The sequence below is a fragment of the Carcharhinus amblyrhynchos genome, chromosome 3 (genome assembly GCF_965287045.1).
Source record: "Carcharhinus amblyrhynchos chromosome 3, sCarAmb.v2.hapA, whole genome shotgun sequence".
Taxonomy (NCBI): Eukaryota; Metazoa; Chordata; class Chondrichthyes; order Carcharhiniformes; family Carcharhinidae; genus Carcharhinus; species Carcharhinus amblyrhynchos.
The window spans coordinates 137,600,353-137,612,544 of NC_137326.1; the positions used below are offsets into that span (position 1 = coordinate 137,600,353).

General features: G+C 45.4%; 1 protein-coding gene across 1 annotated transcript in view; it reads left to right on the plus strand.

Moving 5' to 3' along the window:
- Positions 1-11,323: 11,323 nt before the first annotated feature.
- The window catches only part of slc7a14a (solute carrier family 7 member 14a), a 75,417-nt gene continuing 74,548 nt past the window's right edge, over positions 11,324-12,192 (plus strand). The window contains exon 1 of the mRNA XM_080186554.1: positions 11,324-11,393. The gene's annotated coding sequence lies outside the window, so the exon portion shown is untranslated. The remainder of the gene's footprint in view (positions 11,394-12,192) is intronic.

Sequence of the window (12,192 nt, forward strand, 5' to 3'; positions counted from 1 at the left end):
GGAGAGTTAATTCCAGGATTTTGCCTCAGTGACAGCGAAGGAACGGCTGATATATTTCCAAGTCAGGACAGTGAATGATTTGGAGAGGTTCCAGGTTGTGGTGTTCCCAGGTATCTGCTACTCTTGTCCTTCTAGATGGTAGTGGTCATGGGTTTGGAAGCTGCTGCCTCAGGAGCCTTGGTGCGTTCCTGCAGTGCATCTTGTGAATGGTACACACTGCTACCACTGTGTGTCAGTGGTGGAGGGAGTGGATGTTTATGAAAGGGATAGCAACCAAACAGGGTACTTCATCCTGGATGGCGTCAAGCTTCTTGAGTATTGTTGGAGCTGCACTGATCAAGGCCAGTGGGGAGCATTCCATCACACTCCTGACCTGAGCCTTGTAGATAGTAGACTGACTTTGGGAGTCTGGAATTGAGCTACTCATGCAGGATTCCTAACTTTTGACTTGCTTTTGTAGGCACAGTTCTACACAGCTGAATCGCTTCAGTTTCTAGTCAATGTTAATCCCCAGGATGTTGATAGTACAAAATGTAATGAAATAACTGAATGGTACTTTGGCCATAATTTCAAAGAGTGTTTGAATTCAATGGTGAGGAAGGGATGTTTTAGTTGTACAGGGCCTTGGTCACCCTGTCTCCTCCCCAAGAAGATCATGCCTGAATCTTCTACATCAACGCCATTTCCCCACAACATTCTGTATTCTTTGCTATTTTTAAAATATGGAAATTTATTGATCTCAGTCTAAAACATTATTCTTGGTGGTTCACTGATTAGACAGACAGCGTGGGGAAAAGGCCTCAATTTCAAAATTCTTATCCTCTTGTTCAAATTCTTCCAACATGTAGCTTTCCTCACATCCATCTCTGTAAATCCGCCCAGCACTACAACCCACCCGTGTTCCTCCAGGAGGTAATCGTCAGTGTCAGGAAGTATAGTGGAGGACATGCCCCTGTTCACATCAACAGGGATGAAGTGGAAATGGTCGAGAGCTTCAAGCTTCCAGGTGTCCAGATCACCAACAACCTGCCCTGGTCCCTCCACACAATGCTTCTAATTTCTCAGGAGGCTATGGAAATTCAGCATATATGCTACGACTCTCATCATTCTTTACAGATGCACCATAGTAAGCATCCTTTCCAGATGTATCACAGGTTGGTACGACTCCTACTCTGACCAAGACCGCAAGAAACTACAAAGGGCTGTGAGCATAGTCCAGTCCATCATTTGAACCAACCTCCCATCCATTGACTCTGTCTACACTTCCCGCTGCCTCAGAAAAGCAGCGAACACAGTCAAGGACCCCATGCATCCAGGAAATACTCTCCCACCTTCGTCCGCCTGGAAAGGACACAAAACTCAGATTACAGAAAGAATCATAGAAATCCACCCACTAACCCCCTCATCTCAGGACTCTAAGGGGCAATTTTTTTTTAGCATGGCCAATCAACCTAACTTGCACATCTTTTGGACTGTGGGAGGAAACCGGAGCAAACCCACGGAGAATGTGCAAACTCCACACAGACAGTGGGCCAAACTGGGAATCGAACCCAGCTCCCTGGAGCTGTGAAGCAGCTGTGCTAACCACTGTGCTACCGTGACGCCCAACGTTAATCATATTAGATAACAACTGACTCAAGGACAGCTTCTTCCATGCTGTCATCAGCAGTTTGAATGGACTTAACATATCTTGCATTACACCCTATCTGTAACTGCAACACAATATTCTGCACCAACTCTTTCCTACTCCCCTATGTACCCTATGAATGCTATGTTCTGACTGTATAGTGCACAAGAAACAATATTTTTCACTGTGACCCAATACATATGACAATAATAAATCAAATCAAATAAAAAATAGTTTTCACTGCTGCACCGTTTGTCGCTAAGCCTTTAGCTGCCTAGGCCCAAAGCTCCAGAATTTCCTCCCTAATTCTCTCCACGTGTCTTTCTGTTTTCCTTTCAAATGCTCCTCAAAAGCCATCCTCTTTGACGAAGAATGTGTATGGTTGACTATCACTGTTTGTTGTGCAGATACACGGATTTGGGCCAGTGTCTATGGGAGTTTGCACATTCTCCCCGTGCTTGCGTGGGTTTTCTCCGGTTTCCTCCCACATCCCAAAAAAGTGCCCTTATGCTGATTGGTGTAACAAATTGTCCCTAAATTCATCTTCCCTCAATCCTCCCCAGTAGGCGTAGACAAAGGTAGAAGGGGGCACTCACAATGTTAAAATGGCGGCACGGGCTCGTTGGGCCGAAGGGCCTGTTTCCTGTGCTGTGTTGTTCTTTGTTGTTTTTTTGTTTTGTTGAGTGTCAAACTCCAGTTTGATAGCCCCTCCACTGGCACACCTGGGGATATTTTACTGCATTAGAAACAAATTGTGGTTGTATGGGACTCGGCAGCTCCTGTCGTGATCAAATGATAGTCCGTCAACATCGAGTTCCCTTGTACAAAGTGAGACAGGCTACTAAACTGCCTACTTGGGCAATGATTACGTGTTTATAGATGTGTTCCATTTGAACCAAAGAGCTGGTCTCTGGTTGTCAAAGCTTTAGTACCTTGTCCCTGTTATCAGACTCATCTTTCAACTTCAGTTCAGTTTCATTAATTCCAAATTGAAGGGGAGTTCAATTCTGTTGTTTAAACTGATGCAATTATCTGACAGATTCTTGTCTAGACCATCTGGAGACTGTGTGCCTGAGTGAAAAAAATCATTTGTCATTCACTGCCAAAGCCTGTCCTTAATTTGGACTGTAACACTTCAAGCTGTTGTTACTCCCTGCCCTGGATGACTGGGAAATTTGCTGCGTAATGCTCCCAACACTCGCCTCCTCTGGGATCAGCTCCGATCGCCCCCTCCATCCCCCACCAATCACAATTCAGAGTGGCAGCGGGTCCCCCTGTCCTCCCAGTACTGATTCCCCTGACCTCCCCAGGGCAGGAAGGGGAGGGGAGGGTGGAGAGTGTGGGGAGGCCTTAACGGCCTCCAGTCCTACTGGGAAGGCCACCATGACTGTTCCTCATTGCTGGGGACCACCTGTGATTCTTCCCAGAAATAATCTCTTCCGGAAATGGGTGTGAGGCTGACCGTGCTGGATATCCAGTAAGCTTGCGAGAGGCGAGAAATTGGGCTCTCGTGCGATCTTACTGGCTCGTCCCACCCATTGGCCGGCAGGGCGCAATGGTAGGATCATCCCTATAGAGTTTTACACAACAGAAAGAGGCCCTTCAGCCCATTGCTTCCACGCCAGCCATCAAGCACCTATCTATTCAAATCGCATTGTCCAGCACTTGTGTGCTAGGGCATTTCAAATTCTCATCTAAATGTAGTGAGGGTTACATAAGAACATAAGAACGTAAGAAATAGGAGCAGGAGTACGCCATCTAGCCCTTCAAGCCTGCCCCGCCATTCAATAAGATCATGGCTGATCTGTCGTGGCTCAGTTCCACATTCCCGCCCTCTCCCCATAACCCTTAATCCCCTCTCTTATCAAAAACCCATCAACCCGCGTCTTAAAAATATTTAGCGAGGTAGCCTCCACCACTTCAACGGGCAGAGAATTCCAGAGATTCACCACCCTTTGAGTGAAGAAGTTCCTCCTCAACTCCGTTCTAAACCGCTCCCCCTTTATCTTGAGGCTGTGCCCCCTAGTCCTACTATCCTTTCTGAGCGGGAAGAGTCTCTCCACCTCTATCCTATCCATCCCATTCATCATCTTATATGTCTCAATGAGATCTCCCCTCATTCTTCTAAACTCTAACGAGTACAAGCCTAGTTTATTCAGCCTCTCCTCATAGCTCAACCCCCTCAACTCCGGCATCAGCCTAGTAAACCTCCTCTGCACTCCCTCCAAGGCCAAAATATCCTTGCGTAAGTACGGCGCCCAAAACTGCACACAGTACTCCAGCTGCGGCCTCACCAATGCCCTATACAGCCGCAGCAAGACCTCCCTACTTTTATATTCAATCCCCCTCGCTATGAAGGCCAGCATCCCATTCGCCTTCCTGACCACCTGCTGCACCTGCAAGCTGGGTTTTTGCGACTCATGCACAAGGACCCCGGGGTCCCTCTGCACCGTCGCCTGCTGCAGTTTTTTGCCATGTAAGTAATAATCCTTCCTCCTGTCTCGACCAATCTTTCAGGTGGACAGTTCAGGTGTCCACCACCCTCTGGGTGAAAATGTTTCTCTTCACATCTCCTATAAACCTCCTGCCCCTTCATGTAAATCTATGCTTGCTGGTTATTGATCCCTTTTCTTTTATATTTGATGCCTCAGTTAATAAAGGGAAGCATCCCATCTGGCTTAACTACCTTATCTACCTGTCCTGCTGTCTTCAGAGATCTTTGGACAGGCACACCAAGGTCTCCCTGATCCATTGTACCTTCCAGGGTCTGACCATTCATTGTGTATTCGCTAGCCTTGTTAGTCCTCCCAAAATACATCACCTCACATTTGCAGAGTTAAGTTCTATTTGCCACCATTCTGCCCATCTAACCAGTCCAACTGTATTGTCCTGTAATCTGAGGCTTTGCTCCTCACTATTTACCACACCACCAATTCTTGTGTCATCTGTGAACTTACTGATCATGCCTCCAAAAGTCCAGATCATTAACGTACACAACAAACAACAAGGGATCCAACTCCAGTCCCTGCGGAATACCAAGGAACACAGGCTTCTAGCAACATTCGACCATCACACTCTGCTGCTTGCCGCTGAACAAATGTTGGATCCAGTTTGCCAATATGCCCTGGATCCCATGGGCTTGTATCCTCTTCTGCAGCGTCCCATGTGGGACCTTGCCAAAAGCCTCTTGAGTCTCTGAATGGCCCGTTAGCCTTCAATCTCCTGACACACAGTCAAAAATGCTATTATTCCAGCTGCCAAATCCAAAAGGCACGACAGAGATCATAACCTGTTTAAATCAAAACTTACTTTATATTTCTTTGAAAATGGGCTTTGCTGGAATGAAAACATGGTTGCTACAGATCACATAATTTACAAGTTGGCAACAGTTTTGGAAACTTACAACATGAATGACAGGGTAAAGCTCAATTTTGTGAAATGTGACACCTATCACTGTGTGGACCCAGTGTACCCAATCAAACAAGGAAGTACCAGATCGTCCATCTTTCCCAGCCTAGATTTCTAACAAATAGAGAGAGGCATTGAAACTTGTTAAACCTGCTGAGGTTTTGATAGCCACCATCTATCTCCTAAACTCAACAATGGATTTTGGCCACAGACATAAAAGGTGATTGTTAACCTGAAACTGATTCATCAATGGACAACTTCACATGGCCTTAGTTTTAATATTACATTTCTGGATTCCTTCATGTTCATAACACAACACTTAGAATACTTAGAATCCTACCAAATGCTGTATAATCCAAAAAAACTCTGTCTAATTCTGTCAAACACTGTGTAATCCAATCAAACCCTGTATAATCCTATCAAACCACATATAATCTTATCAAACCCTGTATAATCCTATTAAGCACTGTATAATCCTACCAAACCCTGTATACTCCAATCAAAACCTATAAAATTCAACCAAACCCTGTATAATCCAATCAAACCTTGTCTAATCCAATCAGACCCTGTATAATTGTGTCAAACCCTCTATAATCCAGTCAAACCCTCTATAATCCAGTCAAACCCTGTGTAATCCAATCAGGCCCTGTATAATCCAATCAAACCCTATCTAATCCAGTCAAATCCTGGATAATCCAATCAGACCCTATATAATCCAATTAAAACCTGTGTAATCCAGTCAAGACCTCTATAATCCAATCAAACTCTGTATAATCCAATCAAACCCTATAGGATCCTATGAAACCCTGTGGAATCCTATCAAACCCTGTACACTCCTGTCAAATACTTTATAATCCACCAAACCTTGTATAATCCAATTAAACACTGTACCATCCTATCAAATCCTGTATAATCCTACTATATACCGTGTAATCCAATCAAGCCCTGTATAATCCAATCAAACCTGGTATAATCCAATCAAACCCTGTGTAATCCAATCAAGCTCTGTATAATCCTATCAAACACTGTATAATCTTACCAGACCCTGCATAATCCTGTACCATCCTGTACAATCTTATCAAACCCCATATAATCTAATCAAACCCTGTGTAATCCAATGTAATTCCAATTTACTTGTTAAAATCAAAAGTTGGGGACACCCCTTTAAATGATGGCAGTGGTGCTGAAAGCAGAGATGCAGCAAATAACTGGTAATATTTCACCCCAGGTTATAGGATGAACTTGCAGCCTGGGTATCAATGAAGTGAGTTTAAGGAGGATATTTTGAATCAGTGGGTGGCTCACTCCACCACTGGTCAAACAAATCTCTCGTTATGGGACAGTCCTGCCAAACCAGGTATCAGTCTGGTGAACCTCCACTGTACTCCCTCTATGGCAGGAAAATCCATTCTTAGGAAGGAAAATCAAAACCCTCTGCCATATTCCAGGTGTGGTCTCACCAAAACCCTGGATAACTGCAGTAAGATATCCTTACTTCTGAACTCAAATTCTCTTGCAAAGAAGGCCAACATACCATTTGCCTTCCTAACCACTTGCTGCATCTGCCTCTCCACTTTCATTGACTGGTGTACAAGGACACCCAGATCCCTTTGTACATCCATACTTTCCACTGTATCACCATTTAAATAATATTCTTCCTTTCTGTTTTTCACGCCAAAGTGTATAACTTCACATTTAACCACCTTGTACTGTATCTCCATGTGTTTGTCCACTCGATCATCCTTGCATTTCCTTCACAAACCACAGTTATAGCAGCTTTGTGTCATCAGCAAATGTTACATTTGGTTTCCTTACCCAGGTCATTCATATCTATCTGAACAGTTTGGGTCTGAGCACTGATCCCTGCACTATGCTACTGATCACTACCTGCATTTCTGACTCTGTTTCCTGTCTATCAAACAATTCCATAACAATGCCAAACACTACTCCCTATCCCATGTGCTTTAATTTTGCCCACTAACCTCTTCTGAGGGAGCTTATCAAAAGCCTTCTGAAAGTCCAAATACACCACATCCACCAGTTCTCCCTTATCTAGTCTTCCAGTTACATATTCAAAAATCTCAAATAGATTTTGCTAAGCATGATTTCCCTTTTATAAACCAGTGCTGGCTTCGTTCAATCCTATTACTGCTTTCCACAAGTTTTGCTAACAGGTTATTTATAAGACTCGAGGATCTTCCCCACTCTGAGTACTAAATACACCAATCACTATCAGTAAAACTATGAAAAAATCAAGCTAGACTTTATTTTTAGACAGATAGAATTGAAAATAGGCAAGTAATGCAAAACCTGCATCAAACCTTGCTACACCACACTTAGAATACTGGGTGCAGTTCTGATCGTCATATAATAAAACAGATAAGAACATAAGAACATAAGAAATAGGAGCAGGAGTAGGCCATCTAGCCCTTCGAGCCTGCCCCGCCATTCAATAAGATCATGGCTGATCTGAAGTGGATCAGTTCCACTTTCCTGCCTGCTCCCCATAACCCTTAATTCCCTTGTCTACCAAAAACTTAATTACCCGTGACTTAAATATATTCAGCGAGGCAGCCTCCACCACTTCAACGGGCAGAAAATTCCAGAGATTCACCACCCTTTGAGTGAAGAAGTTTCTCCTCAACTCTGATCTAAACTGCTCCCCTCTTGTCTTGAGGCTGTGCCCTCTAGTCCTGCTGTCTTTTCTAAGCGGGAAGAATCTCTCTACCTCTACCCTATCCATCCCCTTCATTATCTTATACGTCTCTATAACATCCCCCCTCATCCTTCTAAACATCTCTATAAGATCCCCCCTTATCTAGGGACATTGAAGAGGGTGCAGAGATTTACAAGGATGATATACAATGGTATACAAATCAAGAAAGTCAGTGGGAGGGCTGGATGGTCAGTTGGAGAGTGGGACAGATAATCATCTGAGACCGATAGTTAGTCAGTGGGAGGGTAATCAGAGAGATGGGGAGTGTTGTTAAGGTGTCCAGAGGGGGCGGGGGGGTGTAATCAGATCAAGCAAGTCCCATGGGGGTGTCTGGATATTCTAGTTATCCAAGGGTAGAAATGGTTTGAAGGAATTAAGGGATATGGTGAGCAGGCAGGTAGGTGAAGCTAAGCCCACGCAAAGATCAGCCATGATTTTATTGAATGGCAGAGTAGATCAAATGCCCAATCCTGCTCCTAGTTCTTATATTCTTACATTTTAATTTTTTCTCATTTATCCTGGTTAACTATTCCTGGAAGACAGTTAGAGCCAACTAAAATCTCAGATTTAAATTGGGGTATCAGATGGTTTCCAGTTCAGAGTAATTGTCCATCAGAAGTTTGAATTCCTGGCAAGTTCAGTCCTTTTGTGACGACTCCTGTGGGAGTTTCCCAGCATGTTTTTGGGATACCCCCCAAGTACCTCGAGACTGGATGCAGTGGGTCAGTGTTTCCTCTTGTGGAGAACTGCATAACCAGATGTCATCACATTATCTTAAAAGATGTTCAGCAAAAAATCCCTTTGTAGATTCTTTATTGCCCCATGACAACTTAACTTCCTATCTTGGTGTCACCTGTAAATTTAGTTACCATATATTTGGCCACTCATCGAAATCATTGATACAGGATCAAAATAGTTGAGGCCGCTACACTGATCCCTGTAACACTCCACATTTAACAGCTTTCCAACTAAATAATGACACATTTGTCCCTACTCCTTGTTTCCAGTTAATAAACAAATCCTTTCATGCTTTTCACTCAGAGGGTGGTGGGTGAGTGGAATCGGCTGCCGTCGGTGGTGATCGAGGCAAATTCGATAGGGTCTTTTAAGAGACTTCTGGATGAGAATGTGGGACTTAATAGGATTGAGGGTTATAAATAAGCCTAGTAGGTAGGGATATGATTGGTGCAACTTGTGGGCCAAAGGGCCTGTTTGTGCTGTAGTTTTTCTATGTTCTATGTTCTAATCTTTTTTCAATTCAGTCGTGGGACATGGGTGTCGCTGGCTGGTCAGCATTTATTGCCCATCCCTAATTGTGTTGCAGGGCAGTTGGGAGTCAACCACATTGCTGTGGATCTGGGGTCACATGTAGGCCAGACCAGGTAAGGATGACAGATTGCCTTCCCTAAAGGACATTAGTGACTCAGATTGGGTTTTCCAACAATCAACAATGGTTTCCTGGTCTTCAGTAGATTCTTAATTCCAGATATTTTTCATTCAATTCAAATTCCACAATTTGCCATGGTGGGATTCGAACCCGGATCCCCAGAACATTCGCTGAGTTTCTGGGTTAATAGCCTAGCGATAATACCACTAGGGCATCGACTGCTTGTGTTATAATCTTTGATGTGACAGCTAATCAAATATATTTTGAAAATCCGAGTGCACCACATTTGCCTATTTCCCTTTTGTTACTTCCAGAAATAACTCCAATTAATTAGTTTAACATGACTTCCCTTTTACAAAACTGTGTTGACTCTGCTTGATCACATTATGATTTTCTAAGTATTCTGCTATAATTTCCTTAATAATGGATTTGAGCAATTTCCCTCTGACGGATGACCGAGTACATATGTAGACAAAGGATAAGCAGATAAATGCATCCCAGGTAACTAATCAAAAGGCAGTCAATATTTGCACAGAATCATAATACAGTCTGACATAAACATTCACACACTCTGGTGTACAGACGCAGAACCTTGCATGTACGCAGGCACAAGACACACACAGTCAATTATTCTCACTGGTTCAATCTCCCAGTTTATATCAGTATTGTATAAAAATAACTGTTTACTATTGGCTGTTGGTAGCCCATAAATAAAATGGAAACAACCAGCTGAAATGCAAGGCATCGATTTCAGTTGAACGAAAACAGCTTTAACCATGCGTTGTCCTGTTGTTGTAGAGTGGGGTAGGAGCAAGGTTGGCAAAGACCATGGGCTGGGTAGAGATTGGGCAGATAGCATAGGGTAGGGGAGACACTGGGCAAAGACAGTGGGATAGGGGAGACACTGGGCAGAAAGATCTGGGTAGGGGAGAGTGTGGGCAGACAGAGTGGGGTAGGGGAGAGACACTGGGCAGAGAAAGTGGGGTAGGGGAGACACTGGGCAGAGAGAGTGGGGTAGGGGAGACACTGGGCAGAAAGAGCTGGGTAGGGGAGAGAGTAGGCAGAGAGAGTGGGTCAGGGAGAGAGTGGGCAGAGTTGAGGTCTAAACATTAGACAGGGGTCGTGGGTGGAGTGGGGAATTGGTGGTGTTGAGATGGCGGCGCGGGCTCGTTGGGCCGAAGGGCCTGTTTCCTGGGCTGATTTTGTTCTTTGTTCTTTGAGTGTGGTAGGGGAGAGAGTGGACAGAGAGAGTGGAGTAGGGGAGAGACACTGGGCACAGAGAGTGGGGTAGGGAAGAGATTGGGCAGATAGAGTGTGGTAGGGAAGGGATTGGGTAGATAGAGTGGGGAAGGGGAGGAAGTGGGCAGAGAGTGTGGGTCGAGGAGAGATTGGGCAGAGAGAGTGGGATGGGGAGAGACATTGGGCAGAAAGAGCTGGGTAGGGGAGAAACTAGGCAGAGAGAGTGGAATAGAGGAGAGAGTGAGGTAGCGGAGAGACACTGGGCAGAGAGAGTGTGGTAGGGAAGGGATTGGGCAGATAGAGTGCGGTAGGGAAGGGATTGGGCAGATAGAGTGTGGTAGGGAAGGGATTGGGTAGATAGAGTGGGGTAGGGGAGAAAGTGGGCAGAGAGAGTGGGGGAGGGGAGACACACTGGGCAGAGAGAGTGGGGCAGGGAAGGAATTGGGTAGATAGAGTGGGATGGGGAGAAAGTGGGCAGAGAGAGTGGGGTAGGGGAAAGAATGAGTAGATAGAGTGGGGTAGGGGAGAGAGTGGGCAGAGAGAGTGGGATAGGGGAGACACACTGGGCAGAGAGAGTGGGGTAGGGGAAGAGTGGGTAGATAGAGTGGGGTAGGGGAGAAAGTGGGCAGAGAGAGTGGGATAGGGGAGACACACTGGACAGAGAGAGTGGGGTAGGGGAGAGAGTGGGCAGAGAGGGTTAGATGGGGAGACGCACTGGGCACAGAGAGTGGGGTAGGGGAGAGAGTGGGCAGAGAGGGTTGGATGGGAAGACACTGAGCAGACTGTCTCTGGCTTGTTCTATAAGCCGGTGTGTTGGGTGGCCGCTCTTTGACGCAGAGCTGCTATTTAAATAATGAATTGGGGAGAGTCACGTGAACTCTGATTCTGAATAATTCAGCGTTTTTTTTGCGAGATCACATCGCTTCTTTTAAGCACTCCCAACATCCAAGCGACCCCGGAGCCGCTCCAGAAATGTCTCCTTATTCTGCAACAACCCAGGGCTAATCACTTCGGGGGTGAGTGATTCTTTTTTTAAATCCCAAACCATTTTCATTTTGCTATTTTCCATCAGCGGATTATGTCTCAGGCGGAGCTCCAGTTTCACAAAAACACAGATAATGATTGCAGAATGTGTGATGTGTTAGGGGCCGTGCGTTGGTTGAATGGGATCGCAGCCCGTTTGGAATTATCTGCCGCCTTGTTATCGATCACGTAGCTTTTCTCTGCATGGATTGAAGGAGACTGCAAGGAAGCTGGCAATCCCATAGCACAGCCATGGTGCAGCTTTCTGTCCTATTCCAGCAACAGATTCTTCAGATGTTAGAGAGAATTGAAATGTCATTACAGCATGGAACAGGTAGAAACATCTGAGGTTTTGCAATTGCTTAAGTTTACAGTCACCTGAGCAAAGCAACACCTCTGTCCCTCTGTCACCAGGAAGGAAATTGGGAATTGCTTCCTCCGTGACGCTCACTTTCTTTGGGAATCTGCCCCAAGACCCGGGAACCTTCAGTGGCGTCTAGACTGGTCTGCCCCATCCCTTCACCTGTCTCAAAGGGTGGACCTTTGGTTGAGGAAGGACTGCGGAAACTCGTCACGCCAGCCCTGGCGAGAACCCGCTTAACTCCCGGGCTGGATCTTTCCTCTCTTGTCCCTCCTCAGCGGCCAATCGCTCTCCCTGGTGCTGAAATGAACTCGGACAGGAGATTGTTGGGGACTGAGAGCAGGTTCACCCATCACCGGGAAAGGGATGTTCAATTTAATTCGGATGCATCAGCCTTTCAGATCCTGCGGAATATTTTAGATTTGAGTATC